We start from the raw sequence: 16,431 nt of genomic DNA, 5'->3' as shown, positions 1-16,431 counted from the left end.
ATGAAGATAACGTTAAACTAGTCCTAACTTTAAACAAATGCACTCTATACATTGCTAATGTGGTAAATGACTATTCTAGCTGCAAATACCTGTTTTTTTGTGCAAAATCTACAAAGGTGAATAGAGGCCCATTTCCAGCAACTATCACTCCAGTGTTCTAATGGTACAATGTGTTTGCTCATTGGCTCAGAAGGCTAATTGATGATTAGAAAACCCTTGTGCAATCATGTTCACACATCTGAAAACAGTCTAGCTCGTTACAGAAGCTACAAAACTGACCTTCCTGTGAGCAGATTGAGTTTCTGGAGCATCACATTTGTGGGGTCAATTAAACGCTCAAAATGGCCAGAAAAAGAGAACTTTCATCTGAAACTCGACAGTCTATTCTTGTTCTTAGAAATGAAGGCTATTCCATGCGAGAAATTGCTAAGAAATTGAAGATTTCCTACAACGGTGTGTACTACTCCCTTCAGAGGACAGCACAAACAGGCTCTAACCAGAGTAGAAAAAGAAGTGGGAGGCCGCGTTGCACAACTAAGCAAGAAGATAAGCACATTAGAGTCTCTAGTTTGAGAAACAGACGCCTCACAGGTACCCAACTGGCATCTTCATTAAATAGTACCCGCAAAAGACCAGTGTCAACATCTACAGTGAAGAGGCGGCTGCGGGATTTTGGGCTTCAGGGCAGAGTGGCAAAGAAAAAGCCATATCTGAGACTGGCCAATAAAAGAAAAAGATTAAGATGGGCAAAAGAACACAGACATTGGACAGAGGAAGACAGGAAAAAAGTGTTGTGGACGGATGAATCCAAGTTTGAGGTGTTTGGATCACAAAGAAGAACGTTTGTGAGACGCAGAACAAATGAAAAGATGCTGGAAGAATGCCTGACGCCATCTGTTAAGCATGGTGGAGGTAATGTGATGGTCTGGGGTTGCTTTGGTGCTGGTAAGGTGGGAGATTTGTACAGGGTAAAAGGGATTCTGAATAAGGAAGGCTATCACTCCATTTTGCAATGCCATGCCATACCCAGTGGACAGCGCTTGATTGGAACCAATTTCATCCTACAACAGGACAATGACCCTAAACACACCTCCAAATTGTGCAAGAACTATTTACAGCAGAAGCAGGCAGCTGGTATTCTATCGGTAATGGAGTGGCCAGCGCAGTCACCAGATCTGAACCCCATTGAGCTGTTGTGGGAGCAGCTTGACCGTATGATACGCCAGAAGTGCCCATCCAACCAATCCAACTTGTGGGAGATGCTTCTAGAAGCGTGGGGTGCAATTTCACAAGCTTACCTCAACAAATTAACAGCTAGAATGTCAAAGGTGTGCAATGCTGTAATTGCTGCAAAAGGAGGATTCTTTGACGAAAGCAAAGTTTGATGTAAAAACAATGTTATTTCAAATACAAATCATTATTTCTAACCTTGTCAATGTCTTGACTCTATTTTCTATTCATTTCACAACGCATGGTGGTGAATAAGTGTGACTTTTCATGGAAAATACAAAATTGTTTGGGTGACCCCAAACTTTTGAACGGTAGTGTATATATACTTACATTATATTAATGTGCGTGTATATATATATATATATATATATATATATATATATATATATATATATATATTAATTAACTTCTGCCATAGGAAGCAGTTCACATTGTTTCTAGTTGGAGTGTGCTAGTTATTCTCCATGTTACTGTATCATCCAATTTCCAGTAAGGTATTTGTTATAAACCTATATGAAGTCTTCCCACAAACGGCATCATATTCCGCACCTGTTACACAATGGACACTTACTTGCGGTCTGATCGATGGTAGTGAGTAGGGGGGTCTGGTACCAATTATGTATGCATAGGTACCGGTATATCCTCTTTAATGTACAATGCTTGTATAAGGAGAATGCTCAGATGTAGGTGTTAAGCAGCAGAGTCCATAAGTCCATACATCTGTAATTTCACAAGTCCTCCTTCCATTTATCAGTTCCAATCTCAGTCCCTCCGGGTGATCAGGTATTTCAGCATACCCACCGGTCTGCCAGGCTACACTCAAGAGTGTGTGACAAGTCACCAGCCCGCAGGCTCTGTGGGCTGCACCCTTTAATAGGTCACTGTCATACATTATTGACCAGTGCAGGGGACCAGTAATTGTTTTAGGCTTTTTTTCAGGCAGTTGAATGCCAAACCAGATGTTACCTGTAGATAATTGGTTTTCTTCTCGTAAACCTACGGTACATTTCAGCACGTTGTTTCCTGGAGTACGTGGGGGGGGGGGGGGTTAGGGGAGGGGGGCCTATTATATCTCCGGGAAATGCTTTGTTTTAGGATATAATTTCACCACAACACGCCAATCCTTTTTCTCTCGGGAACAGAAACCACCAGCAGAGGTATCTGGCAGCAGTTTTCTTCCCTCTCCTTATGGAGAACACATGCATACTCTGAGGAGCAAGTGCACATAGATACGAGGGGATCACAGGAGCTAGCTATTGGCTTAGATGGGTTGTCTGGTTATAATATTTCTGCAAAAGCTCCAACTGCCTTAAAATTACAAAACGTGCAGGACGTACCCATCCTCTATTGTAGAGATCCAGCAATGTTGTCCTGCTGTCCTCCAGGTGATTGTTGTGGAAGATTAGGTCAGCAGAAGTCGCCAAACTGCTGCAGCCGTTCTCCTGGCATTAGAGCTTGCATCCTGGGTGCCATGATGCCAGGAGTTCAGATAATCATGATGGTAAATAGATAATAACAAAATTAGAATAACTGACCATAACTTCAGCTCTCCCCAAGTTTTCCCATAATCTATTTTATTGCTGACCCTAATGTCAGACACCACTGTCCTTGGGCATCGCTAAAGTATTTCTAATGAAAACTCTATCTGAAGCATTTTCGGGGATTTTGGTAAACTTCTAGTTCAGTTTGAACTAATTTAAACAAATCGTTTTGCAGAAGTTCCGCGAGCCAACCAAACCCAACTTTTCAAAAATTTGCTTATCACTTGCAACAATCATCTTTTCACTGACGCAATTGGCAGAATGTCTACATATAAAAAGATTAGTGTAAATAGATACTAAGTGTTGCTGGTCGCTGGAAGGACCCCTGGGCTGTCTTACCTTATTGCCTGTTGTTAGTACACATTCAGTACCGGTGTGCTAATAATAAAAACTATTACAAGGATGAAACATATAGTAGGATCTATTTTTTGGTATATTTGCTTCCAAATAATATGCAATCTAAATTAAATACAAACTCGTCCAAAAATAGAAGCCATCCTGCAAAAACAGTTTCACCAGTGAAAGAATAAAAACACGTATGACAGTTGGAATCCCAGGAGACAAAAATGTAAAATTCTTTGTGTACAAAAGGCCAAAATGTTATTGTTTTGCAGCAACTTGAATAAATAATGTTCTTCCAATGTTTTTTAAAACTGAAGGAGAAACGGAAGGATATCTGAGGTTGCAGCTCTGTGATCTCAACTCATATTAACTAATGTGAAAGGCAGAATCAATGGAGGAGCCACTAAAAGGTATCACAACCTGCAACAAATCACGGCGCAGCTGAGATGCCACCGCTGTGTGAAAGCCAATATCAAAGGGACAGATATTCATTTTATCCATGATGATTCGTTAAGTATTTGGCATTCATTGTATTCATCATATGCCAAATAGCCGGAGATAGAACAAAGGGCCGAGTCTTTTTGCACTTCATCGTCAAGGGAATAGATTTAGCAAACAATAGTTGGACTTGGTATGACAGGACGCATATCAATGAGAATGTGCGACCGTGGCATGGCAATAGGAAATGTTATAGATTGAACCATAGAAGTACACACCGATGGAATAACAGATTATTAAAAGGATCAATTAAGAGCTTAAGTAGTGATGGCTTAACATGTTGAATATCTGATAAAATTGAGTCTATTGTTTTGGTTCTGGATGACTAAATGGTCGCAATACATAAGAAGTTACAGTATTTAATGGTCTGCTCAATTTGTTTGATTGGCATCAAACTAAAACAAAAGTGTAAATGTATTTAATATGTTTTACTGTTAAGTATTTATTTTCTAAGAATTTTTAAAACTTTACAAAATATAACAATAAAAGGGCTTCCTATGTACAAAATATAATTATTATTATAATACTGCCCCTCTATGTACAAGAATATAACTACTATAATACTGCCCCCTATGTACAAGAATATAACTACTATAATACTGTCTCCTATGTACAAGAATATAACTACTATAATACTGCCTGCTATGTACAAGAATATAACGACTATAATACTGTCCCCTATAAAGAAGAATATAACTACTATAATACTGCTCCTATGTACAAGAATATAACTACTATAATACTGCCCTCTATGTACAAGAATATAACTACTATAATACTGCCCCCTATGTACAAGAATATAACTACTATAATACTGCCCCCTATGTACAAGAATATAACTACTATAATACTGCCCCCTATGTACAATAATATAACTACTATAATACTGTCCCCTATGTACAAGAATATAACTACTATAATACTGCTCCCTATGTACAAGAATATAACTACTATAATACTGCCCCCTATGTACAAGAATACAACTACTATAATACTGCCTCCTATGTACAAGAATATAACTACTATAATACTGCCCCCTATGTACAGAAATATAACTACTATAATACTGTTTCGATGTACAAGAATATAACTACTATAATACTGCCTCCTATGTACAAGAATATAACTACTATAATACTGCCCTCTATGTACAAGAATATAACTACTATAATACTGCCCCCTATGTACAGAAATATAACTACTATAATACTGTTTCGATGTACAAGAATATAACTACTATAATACTGCCTCCTATGTACAAGAATATAACTACTATAATACTGCCTGCTATGTACAAGAATATAACGACTATAATACTGTCCCCTATAAAGAAGAATATAACTACTATAATACTGCTTCTATGTACAAGAATATAACTACTATAATACTGCCCCTATGTACAAGAATATAACTACTATAATACTGCCCCCTATGTGCAAGAATATAACTACTATAATACTGCCCCCTATGTACAAGAATACAACTACTATAATACTGCCTCCTATGTACAAGAATATAACTACTATAATACTGCCCCCTATGTACAGAAATATAACTACTATAATACTGTTTCTATGTACAAGAATATAACTACTATAATACTGCCCCCTATGTACAAGAATATAACTACTATAATACTGCCCCTATGTACAAGAATATAACTACTATAATACTGCCCCCTATGTACTAGAATATAACTACTATAATACTGCCCCTATGTACAAGAATATAACTACTATAATACTGCCTCCTATGTACAAGAATATAACTACTATAATACTGCCCCTATGTACAAGAATATAACTACTATAATACTGCCCCCTATGTACTACAATATAACTACTATAATACTGCCCCTATGTACAAGAATATAACTACAATAATACTGCCCCCTATGTACAAGAATATAACTACTATAATACTGGCCCCTATGTACAATAATATAACTACTATAATACTGCCTCCTATGTACAAGAATATAACTACTATAATACTGCCCCCTATGTACAAGAATATAACTACTATAATACTGCCCCCTATGTACAAGAATATAACTACTATAATACTGCCCCCTATGTACAAGAATATAACTACTATAATATTGTCCCTATATACAAGAATATAACTACTATAATACTGCCTCCTATGTCCAAGAATATAACTACTATAATACTGCCCCTATGTACAAGAATATAACTACTATAATACTGCCCCCTATGTACAAGAATATAACTACTATATTACTGCCTCCTATGTGCAAGAATATAACTACTATAATACTGCCCCCTATGTACAAGAATATAACTACTATAATACTGCCCCCTATGTACATGAATATAACTACTATAATACTGCCCCCTATGTACAAGAATATAACTACTATAATACTGCCCCCTATGTACAAGAATATAACTACTATATTACTGCCTCCTATGTGCAAGAATATAACTACTATAATACTGCCTCCTATGTACAAGAATATAACTACTATAATACTGCCTTTATGTACAAGAATATAACTACTATAATACTGCCCCCTATATACAAGAATATAACTACTATAATACTGCCTCCTATGTACAAGAATATAACTACTATAATACTGCCCCTTATGTACAAGAATATAAGTACTCTAATACTGTCCCCTATGTACAAGAATATACCTACTATAATACTGCCCTCTATGTACATGAATATAACTACTATAATACTGCCCCCCGTGTACAAGAATATAACTACTATAATACTGCCCCCTATGTACAAGAATATAACTACTATAATACTGCCTCTATGTACAAGGACATAACTACTATAATACTGCCCCCTATGTACAAGAATACAACTACTATATTACTGCACCCTATGTACAAGGACATAACTACTATAATACTGCCCCCTATGTACAAGAATACAACTACTATATTACTGCACCCTATGTACAAGAATATAACTACTATAATACTGCCTCCTATGTACAAGAATATAACTACCATAATACTGCCCCCTATGTACAAGAATATAACTACTATATTACTGCCTCCTATGTGCAAGAATATAACTACTATAATACTGCCTCCTATGTACAAGAATATAACTACTATAATACTGCTCCCTATGTACAAGAATATAACTACTATAATACTGCCCCCTATGTACAAGAATATAACTACTATAATACTGCCCCCTATGTACAAGAATATAACTACTATAATACTGCCTTTATGTACAAGAATATAACTACTATAATACTGCCTCCTATGCTATGTACAAGAATATAACTACTATAATACTGCCCCCTATATACAAGAATATAACTACTATAATACTGCCCCTTATGTACAAGAATATAAGTACTCTAATACTGTCCCCTATGTACAAGAATATAACTACTATAATACTGCTCCCTATGTACAAGAATATAACTACTATAATACTGCCTCTATGTACAAGGACATAACTACTATAATACTGCCCCCTATGTACAAGAATACAACTACTATATTACTGCACCCTATGTACAAGAATATAACTACTATAATACTGCTCCTATGTACAAGAATATAACTACTATAATACTGCCTCCTATGTACAAGAATATAACTACCATAATACTGCCCCCTATGTACAAGGATATAACTACTATAATACTGCCTCCTATGTACAAGAATATAACTACTATAACACTGCCCCCTATGTACAAGAATATAACTACTATAATACTGCCCCCTATGTACAAGAATATAACTACTATAATACTGCCCCCTATGTACAAGAATATAACTACTATAATACTGCTCCCTATGTACAAGAATATAACTACTATAATACTGCTCCCTCTGTACAATAATATAACAACTGACCATGTGACTTGTTGGAAGCTCCTGTTCTTCTGGGACTACTGACATGTTGGTGTTCAGCTTCTGTTCTTCACAATCAGGATAGAAGGAGCTCAGATATAGTTGGATATTGTAAAGTTGCCAAAGTTTTTCTCATCTCCCGATCACATGACTACATTGTAATGAAGATTGGCCTCCGCTTGGTGTAACTATGCTCGTCTAACATGTCACCACTGAAGAACTGGAACCACCCAAACAATGAGGAGAAGGAGCTGAACACTTGTGCCAGTAGATACTTTGCATCAACATGTTGCTCCCGCCATGAAAGTGTTTCGTTCTTCGAAAAGGTCATGTACATGAATAATTCACCTGTCACAATATTCATGAAAACAAATTGAAGCAGAACGATTTACTGCTGACAGAGTCACACTCCACAGAAGGGGCTTCTTAAGCTGTTTATCAGGTCTCACAAGGATGATTCATATTCCTCCGGGGGCCGGTATCACCAGGGAAGGAAGATATTTGGAGTATATAATAAGGAGGCAGGCTTCTAGATGAAATATTCATTCGGAGCTGTATACGCAGGGCCGCTGATCCATCCATGATACGAATCTTGTCTCAATTTCAAATGCAACACATGCCAATCTTAGGGTCTGTTCACACTAGGACTTAACCACCTCAGGACCGCCAAATGCACATAAGTATCCTGGGGTCATGAAGTGAGTTTGGAGTGGGCTCAGGAGACGAGACTGCTCCATACCCGGCGAGTCTCAGCTGTTTCTGACAGCTGACAGCCGCCTGTGGCTGCCACAATCAGAGTTAGCTCTAATCACGGCAGTTAAGTGTTTAGATGCCACTGTCCATGTTTTCAAACAGACAGTGGAGGTGGGGATCCCTTCTTATACCATAATGGCACCCCTACTGCACATTTGGGGAATACTGATTGTGCTGAAGGGGGTGCCAATGTGGAAGGCTCCCAGGGTTGCCACACATCGATGCCTAGCAAGCTCTCCTCATGCCAGGGCTTGATGAGCAACATCAAAAATCATTATATGCTGCAATACTGAAGTACTGCAGTATATAGTACAAGTCATTCAAGGTTCACACGTTCAAGTACCCTGTGAAGACTCAATGAAAGTGTACAAAAATATTAATAACATTTATTTTTCAGTTAAAAAAAATTGAAAAATATTAAAAGTTAAAAAACCCTTTTCCCATAAAAACCTAAACAACTAAAACACCAACACATTGGTATATTTCCTTTATCCCCATGATTTTTTAAAAAAGTTGTTCCATACAAATATACAGTGCATTAAGTGGTAACAGTTAAAAATACAACTTGGCCCACAAAAAACAAGCCCTCATACAGCTGTGCCAATGCGAAAAAAGTAAAAAGTTATGGCTTTTTGAAAGCAAAGACAAAAATAAAAAAAAATGAAAAATCTATGGTTCTGAAGGGGTTAATCACCCATGAGTCACACACATTTTTATAAAAAAAAAACATATTAGAATGGGTCACATGTAATTTGAAAACGCCTTCTATTCGCTACATTCTCCTCCCATTTGTTTGTGGAAGTTTTGTGGGATGGAAAAGTAGAGCCTAGAAAAAACTCTGGAAAACTCGACTTTCTTAAGATTGTAGTCAGTGGAAACATCTGGAAATATGGCTGGACGTCTGCATACATTATACTTATGCCTAACGTGCATTAACAGGGGTGAGTGCGATCGGGGTCCCAAAAGCTCAGCCTGACATCGCACTTACAAACCTGCAGTTTCTGCTGCGAGTGCAATGCGTTCAGCGAGAACAACACATCACATGACATCTACTTAACACGTATGTCGCTTCCATAGGGAAATAGAGAAATTGCATGGCAATCACATGGAGGCGCATCTGCATGCGAGTGTGATGGAACGTTTTTGTTTTACTCCATAGGAAATAATGGGCGACTCTGATAGAGAATCATCCAAAAATGGGGCATGCAGGGATGTCTCAAATAGCTCATGTGAAGAAACACAGTGAAAGCAATGCAATATCGTAATCGGTCCGATATTACAGGAATGTTCCCTTAAAGGGGAAGAAAAGTGTTAAACGACAAAATGTCTTAAGAAAAAAGAGTTTACAGTGAAAAACATGTACGTTTTTAATGTAAAAACGTACACAAACGTATAGCGACGCGTGGCTGTCTGTTTAATGCACGCGACTGAAAAACGTACAGCTATGCTTAAAATGGCGCATGTTTGTAGCTGTTTTTTCATGTACGTTTACCAAAAAATTCAATCGCAGAGTGCGCTCAGATGTAGCGGAATTGGGGGCGAATTTCCACAATATAAAGTTCGCACCAAATCTGCATCAAATTCCACATAAAAAAACACGTAAAAATCGGCACCTTTTTGAACTTTCTAAACATAGAAATATAGTAGAAAAAAAAAAGACAATAAGGATGAAATGATGGGGAACGGCTCCGGGGGTCGGTGCAATGGTCAAAATAATATGTAGCCGTTTGTACATTTCACGACTCCCGTTGTATCGCATTTGTTATTGATTTAAAAAAAAAAATTTACAAAAAGAAAATCGACACCATTTGCAGGAGAAGGCGGACCTTCAATTGGAAGGGTGAGATCTGTTGCAGATCCGCGGCAAAAAAGCACTTCAAAATACTCACCAAATGGTTTGGACTTTGGCGCGGCGCGGGTGCGTTCACATGGGAGAATTTCAGCGGAATTTTGCATGGGGATCCAACTTCAAAAAACAGCCTCAATAATCCCAGTTTTCTCCCGGGCTTTTGGCGCGGACCCGCATATTTGTTTTGTCAATGGACAAAATCTGATATGGGACATTGCGTTACCTCATGAGGAAGTGACACGACGCTTCTTGATGCGGAAACTCAAGCGCACGAACAGCGCAAATTTCATGTGCGGATCTGCATAAAAAACACCAGAAAGCCACGGATTGTGATCAATCAAACTCAACTGAATGAGGCCAGAGCAGCGGCCAACGATGCTTCATCAGTTACAGTTTTTGGTCGGCCAGATTTTGGTTTATCAGCAGCAGAACTAGTTTCTCGGAATTAGGAAAGAAGTTTGACAATGGCATTGTGGGTAATGGGAGGTCTGGTTGGGGGTGTTGATTGAACTTTGCAGTGATGACACGTGCTTTATTCATAAGGATGATCTCAACACGTTCTGCTTAAGATCATACCATGATTCACGCTGTCTGTAATGAAGGGAAATGACTTGACATGAGAACGAATAGAGTTACGTAAAAATAGAGCACACCGTTGTGTTTCGGGTGAAATCCTCTGTCAGTTTGATATTTCACAGACCTAAATCCCGCTGGAAAAATTAGAGTTGAATCCACGATGGCAAAGTTCAAAATGGCCGTCATGTTGGTAATATGACCTAATGGGTTTTTTTCACTCTACCCTAACAGCTTGTATATAAAATTGAGTCACCATCAGTCAATATGGGTGTTTCCACACTTTTGGAATACCCTGTATCAATAGTCTTCGGTCGTACTATAAGTCTTCCTCGGGAAAGGCCACTGCTATAGGTGAACTTTGGTTCTTTAGCTCTATGTCCAACGGGCATCATTCTGTTGGCGCTTTATATAGGTGGCATTGACTTCAAAGAATTGAGCGTAGGATGGAGCAGGTAGATAATTCTAAGTCTCCGCTCCCGTCGTCGGTTGTTTCATCAACGTTCCGCGTTTCTTGTTTATCTCGAAGCCCAACGATTTCTGCTCTAATGAATCTGATTTGTGTCAGCGAGTGAAATATCTCTGGAAATTAAATATTCCACTAACTCAGGACAGTAATGTATTATTGCCTGGCTCCCCTCCCCCACCTCTCATTTCTGTTTTGCAATTTTCTTTTTTAATACCATCTAGCTCCCTACAATTAAACGAGTCGATTCTCCCGCATCATACGATGTGCAACAGCTAAATTATTAAATTCAACATGAAAGAAAATTAAGCGTCATAAAAATTGGCATGATCTGCTCAGCAATGCCAAATCTTCTTTCTATCCGATGAATATTCTAATTTTCTCTGAAAGAATCCTATTGGGTTGACCTGATCTTATTTTCCAGTCCCGTGAATACAGCATCAATAAAAAGGAGCTGGTAAATGCGGAAAATAAACGTATTTACTCAGCCGACTCGGCGCAGCATTGTTTTAACTGGCTAAATGTCCCGAGTACTTTTCTAATATTCCGTACATGAGTGTGAAATAGAGAAGATTATTTTACAGGGACGGCTATTGATTTTATTTTCCCTCCGTTAAAGGCTCAGTAAAAACCAAAATACAAACCGATTCAGTGCGGAATATATCAAAATATATGGTGAATGCTCCGCGTACAATGGAGGAGTCTAAGGAGCTTAGAGCCATCAGTTAGATTTATTTTGGGAAAATGCTTTATGTACAGTAATCAGGGATGAAGGGCTTAGAACAACTTGAAGAATAACACAGTTGCTTGGACTTACTCTTCTCATCCATTTCTCAGGCGTGAAAGGTTATTGGAGAAAGCTTTTTCTCAGGGTATATTGACGACGTAATTCGAAGTTCACATAAAATAACGAGACCTGTGAAGGTCCTCGAGTTTGGGTCACCATCGATTGCCAAGATGGAGGGAGAAAGATGCTCTTTTTTAAAGTATCTAAGCCCCTTTGGCACTTCTTGGAGATTTTTGTTACTTAAAACTCAAAAGAGTGAGTCAGTGGAATCAACTTAAATCAATAGGGCTGCATTAGGAATGTTGACTTAAGGCTAGAGATGAGCGAGTATACTCGCTAAGGCACATTACTCGAGGGAGTAGTGCCTTAGCCGAGTATCTCCCCGCTCGTTTCTAAAGATTCGGGGGCCAGCGCAGGTGACAGGTGAGTTGCGGCGGGAGCGGGGGGGGGGGAGAGAGGGAGAGAGAGATCTCCCCCCTGTTTCTCCCCGCTCTCCCCCACCACTCCCCGCCTGCCGCCGGCCCCCGAATCTTTAGAGACGAGCGGGCAGATACTCGGCTAAGGCACTACTCACTCGAGTAATGTGCCTTAGCGAGTATACTCGCTCATCTCTACTTAAGGTCCATTTAGACACAACGGTTATTGCATAAAATTCACTCAAAAGCCATCTTTTGAGCGATAACTGTTGTATCTAAATGCGCGGCCATCGTGCTCTGTTCGCACACTATTCGTTCATCAATGATTTCTAGCAAGCTAGAAATCCCCAATAACTGTTATCAACGCTGCACTCTGATTTTCTCAGTGGGCGGCGCTGATGGTATTCTTTCAGCTGGTATCCCACTGGCAGTTCTCAGTGGGACTCCAGCTGAAAGTTTTGAGAACAATGCAGCTGTTTGCATAAACAAAACAGCTGCTTTGTTCTCTGAGCTATGGTGGCAGTGTCCCGCTGCACCCGCGTAACTTTAAGTCGCTAATTAGCTACTTAGAGTTATGCAAAGATGATCTCTCAAAACTGTCACTCAAAATGCTTTAAGAATGTGTGACAGAGAAGATAGGGACCTTACCATAATTCCACAGCCTCTTTAGTTTTTTTTCAGTAATGTCAAGTAGAAAATTTAGGTTAAGTTGTCTTCTGATGGGTTCTCCATACTTGGTGCCCAAATGTATCCCCTTAATAAAACAGAGGACATGTAGGCAGCACCGTGGTTAGTGGCCAGCGCTAGCGCTTTGCAGTAGCCAATCTAGCCAAGAGCATCACCTCCATGAAGTTGCTATGTTCTTCTTTTGCTTGCGTCAGTTTCCTCCGGATACTCAGGTTTCCTCCCACACTCCAAAAAACCACACTGATAGATTAAAATGGCTTAAATGAAGTTTTCCTAATGTGTTTGAGATATGGCATTTGGATTCTGAGCCCAACAGGGGACAGAAAATGATGTGCGCCTTGAAAATATATGTACAGCGCTGTAGAACGTTTGTAAGTTTGCATCTTGTATATTGATGATATATAAACAATAGAAATAAATAACAATAGATAACAGTAACTGCTGAAACAAAGGGTGCGAAAGTAATATGCACCTAGGGACTAGTATTGGTCAAACCAAACCAGTAGAACCCTGTTTTAGGTCTAACGTTGCTAAAAGTTCGGTTTAGCATGAAGCCAACATGAGCTTTTGGCAAAGTTCTACACAAGACAGGGTTTTACTGGTTCAGTTCGCTCAACACTAGTCCTGAAGACTGTCCAATAGCCAAAAAAGCCCCGCATAACTCTCAGAGTGTTAGACTTATACAGGGCTTTTATGGACAGTTTTAGGAGTTTTGGTGAACTTCGGTTTAAAAAAAAATTTTGCAAAAGTTTGGTGAATCGGTCCAAATTTGTATGGTGAAATCAGCTGCGGATCTGTCTCCTCTGATCTCACACTGACAGGAGATGAAGGTGAGAGAGAGACTGATACAGCACGGATCTGTCAGGAAGGTTTGTAGTATAGCCAGCGCTGTGATTGGTCGTCGTTGATGACATAATCCGAATCTGAACCACTGAAGTCTTAATTATGAGCCGGCTGTTGGGTGTTTTACCTGCTGTGGAGGTCTACGATTGCTGGCAGAGTGCCCAACATAAATTCACGTCGCCACTGGGCAAAGCCCATGCAGGAGTAATTTAAATTACTGTTGGCGGCTATGAAGTGGTTAATATTTCCCCACTAAGTCCAATTTTATTAGTGGTGGTATATATAAATCCCATCCTAGGAAAGTCTACAAAGTGATTCCACCTTCATGAGTCACATGACTCCATTCAGTGGTTGTTAGCAGCACTGCGGTTTCTCTACAAGACTCTGCACCCCCAGTGTTCATATGCAGTATTGCATCTTTTCAAGTTCTACCTTATCATTGCAATTATTATCAGCAGACATTCCATGTATGTTAAGTCCTTGAGGCTCGGTGATGTATGAATACGATAAAACAATTTGAAGTACTGAGCTTGAACCAGAAATAGTTGAGCATTGATTTTCCTTTTCTTTCTGCAATGTGACATATGATTTGTGATTATTCTCCTACATTTTGCAGTCCTCCAGAGGTGAAAATGCACAATCAGGGATAGAGTTAAGCCTTCTAAGAAAGGGTAAATGGTCAGACTAATAATTTCTAGAACACATTTCAGTAAACAGTTGCCTGTGGTTATATCTTTTATATAGCGCGACGTATCCCATTCGCTGTAACCCTGGGGTAAAGTATATTGTAGATGAGCGCAATTCTAATAATATCGTTATGTGGAAGTTTGTAAGGATGCCGTAGAAGAATCACCAAAAGTGAAGAGTTGCCGGTGGCACATTACAGCCTCGCAACGATAATGAAATCAACTGCAAAATCTGCACTACTCATAAAACATTGTCCTTTAAGATCATTTTATTACCGCTGCGTAACTTGGCAAGACCAACTCTCTGCAAAGTCATTTGCGTAAAACATCCAGTTGTTATTTAGAAAGGAAGATATGATCAAAGTTTGGGTGTTAAAGGGAAAGTGTTTAATATCTGCAGCTGAGCTTTGGTACTTTTGCATGGGGAACCGATTACTTATACAGGTTGAACCAACATTCCCTCTCGGCACTCCGGGCCATCAGCTGATTCTGCTGGGGAGGCTGCGGCCGGATACACATTGACTGTAGTCTTATACAATGTCAGTTCACATGAATGGCCATCCTATAACCCCTTACTGGCAGCCATAACACCTTTCTACTGATTTCACTAATGGGCTTTAAACCTATACATGCGTCTTTTTAAGGCGGTGGCTTGGCTGACTATTGACAGCCAGGCTCCTGCTCCAACTGGCAGTAGTAGAGAAGCCTCAGATCTTAGCAGGTTAATTGCTTACATGCTACAACCAATTGCAGCTGCAGTATGTAAACAGATGACAGGTGGAATGGGCTCCTTCTGGCAAGACCCTGCAGGGCAATCGCAAAGTACCAATGGATTCTCCTGGCAGCCAGAAGCCTGAAAAAGACCTCCATGTCTACCATGCAAAGGCCCATTTACACAACGCTTATCGCTCAAAATTTGTTCAAACGGCCGAATTTGAGCAATAATCGTTACATGTAAACACTGCCATTGTGCACTTTTTGGTCTGAACGATGATTTTAAAGTGAACTTAAAATCCATGGTTCATCCGCAGCGAGATAAAGTACCTCTCAACAGACTGCATGCAGTGTTCTCCACGGGAGCTGGGAGACTATGCTGTATTCTGCCGGCAGCCCCAGAGAGAACAATGCAGTTGTTCACACAGCATGGCGTGTGATGAGTCACATGCTCGGCTCTGCAAGCAGCTCTTGTAGGCCCATTTACATGCAAATGAAGATGATACAGTGTTAATGGACATTAGTGTCCATTAACACTTTATGCAAAAAGATGGCTAAAACTTTCAATCTTGCAATTGTTTGAAAGATTATCTCTGTGTGTAAATGGGCCTTAACTCAGCCTTTTAGGCCCTGTCTTCTGGAAGAGTATAATAGGCTGCTGTCATGGGCATAGTAGGCTGGCACAGTAGTCTGAGGCACACCCGCTGTCTCATCATTGATTCAGGCTTTTGCTCTGTCCCTCCCCTTGAAGCTACATTGCTTCTGATTGGCTGCTGGGTATAAATACAAGTCTATCACATGCTCAGCATGAAGTCAGGGTATTTAGGGTGGATATCCAGTACAACTGGAGCAGAATAACTATAGCATACAGATTATGAACCACTGGGGAGGAAAGATGGGCATCAGGTAATTTCTGCACATGTACTGAGGCAAATGAGCCATAGTGCAGGGGAGCCAGGAGGGTCATTTTAATCTAGAGAATATTAAAGTGCCTCATCAAACACGGGCTACCAAAGTGACCTCCTTAACACAACATATGAGTTATAAATCCACGTTCTGCTCTTTATCTCTGACTGTTTGCAGCCCGTCTAGACATTTAAGACATTTTACGTGACCTTGAACCTATAAGACAAATCCCTAAAATGAATTCTGGGCCCGAGAAGTCCGTTATGATGTTTTGTCATGAGAT

The 16,431-nt window shown here is 39.5% G+C and overlaps 1 protein-coding gene and 1 long non-coding RNA gene across 2 annotated transcripts in view; one reads left to right on the top strand and one right to left on the bottom strand.

Annotated features, from left to right (window-relative positions):
* The window catches only part of LOC136578882 (uncharacterized), a 91,992-nt gene extending 84,405 nt beyond the window's left edge, over window positions 1-7,587 (bottom strand). Inside the window, exon 1 of the long non-coding RNA XR_010786675.1 lies at window positions 7,515-7,587. This is a non-coding gene — a long non-coding RNA (uncharacterized lncRNA). The remainder of the gene's footprint in view (window positions 1-7,514) is intronic.
* The window catches only part of ADGRB1 (adhesion G protein-coupled receptor B1), a 651,809-nt gene that overhangs the window by 127,927 nt on the left and 507,451 nt on the right, over window positions 1-16,431 (top strand). The gene's annotated exons all lie outside the window — the stretch shown is intronic.

The sequence above is a fragment of the Eleutherodactylus coqui genome, chromosome 9 (assembly GCF_035609145.1).
Source record: "Eleutherodactylus coqui strain aEleCoq1 chromosome 9, aEleCoq1.hap1, whole genome shotgun sequence".
Classification (NCBI taxonomy): domain Eukaryota; kingdom Metazoa; phylum Chordata; class Amphibia; order Anura; family Eleutherodactylidae; genus Eleutherodactylus; species Eleutherodactylus coqui.
This window is presented reverse-complemented; position numbering and strand designations above follow the sequence as displayed.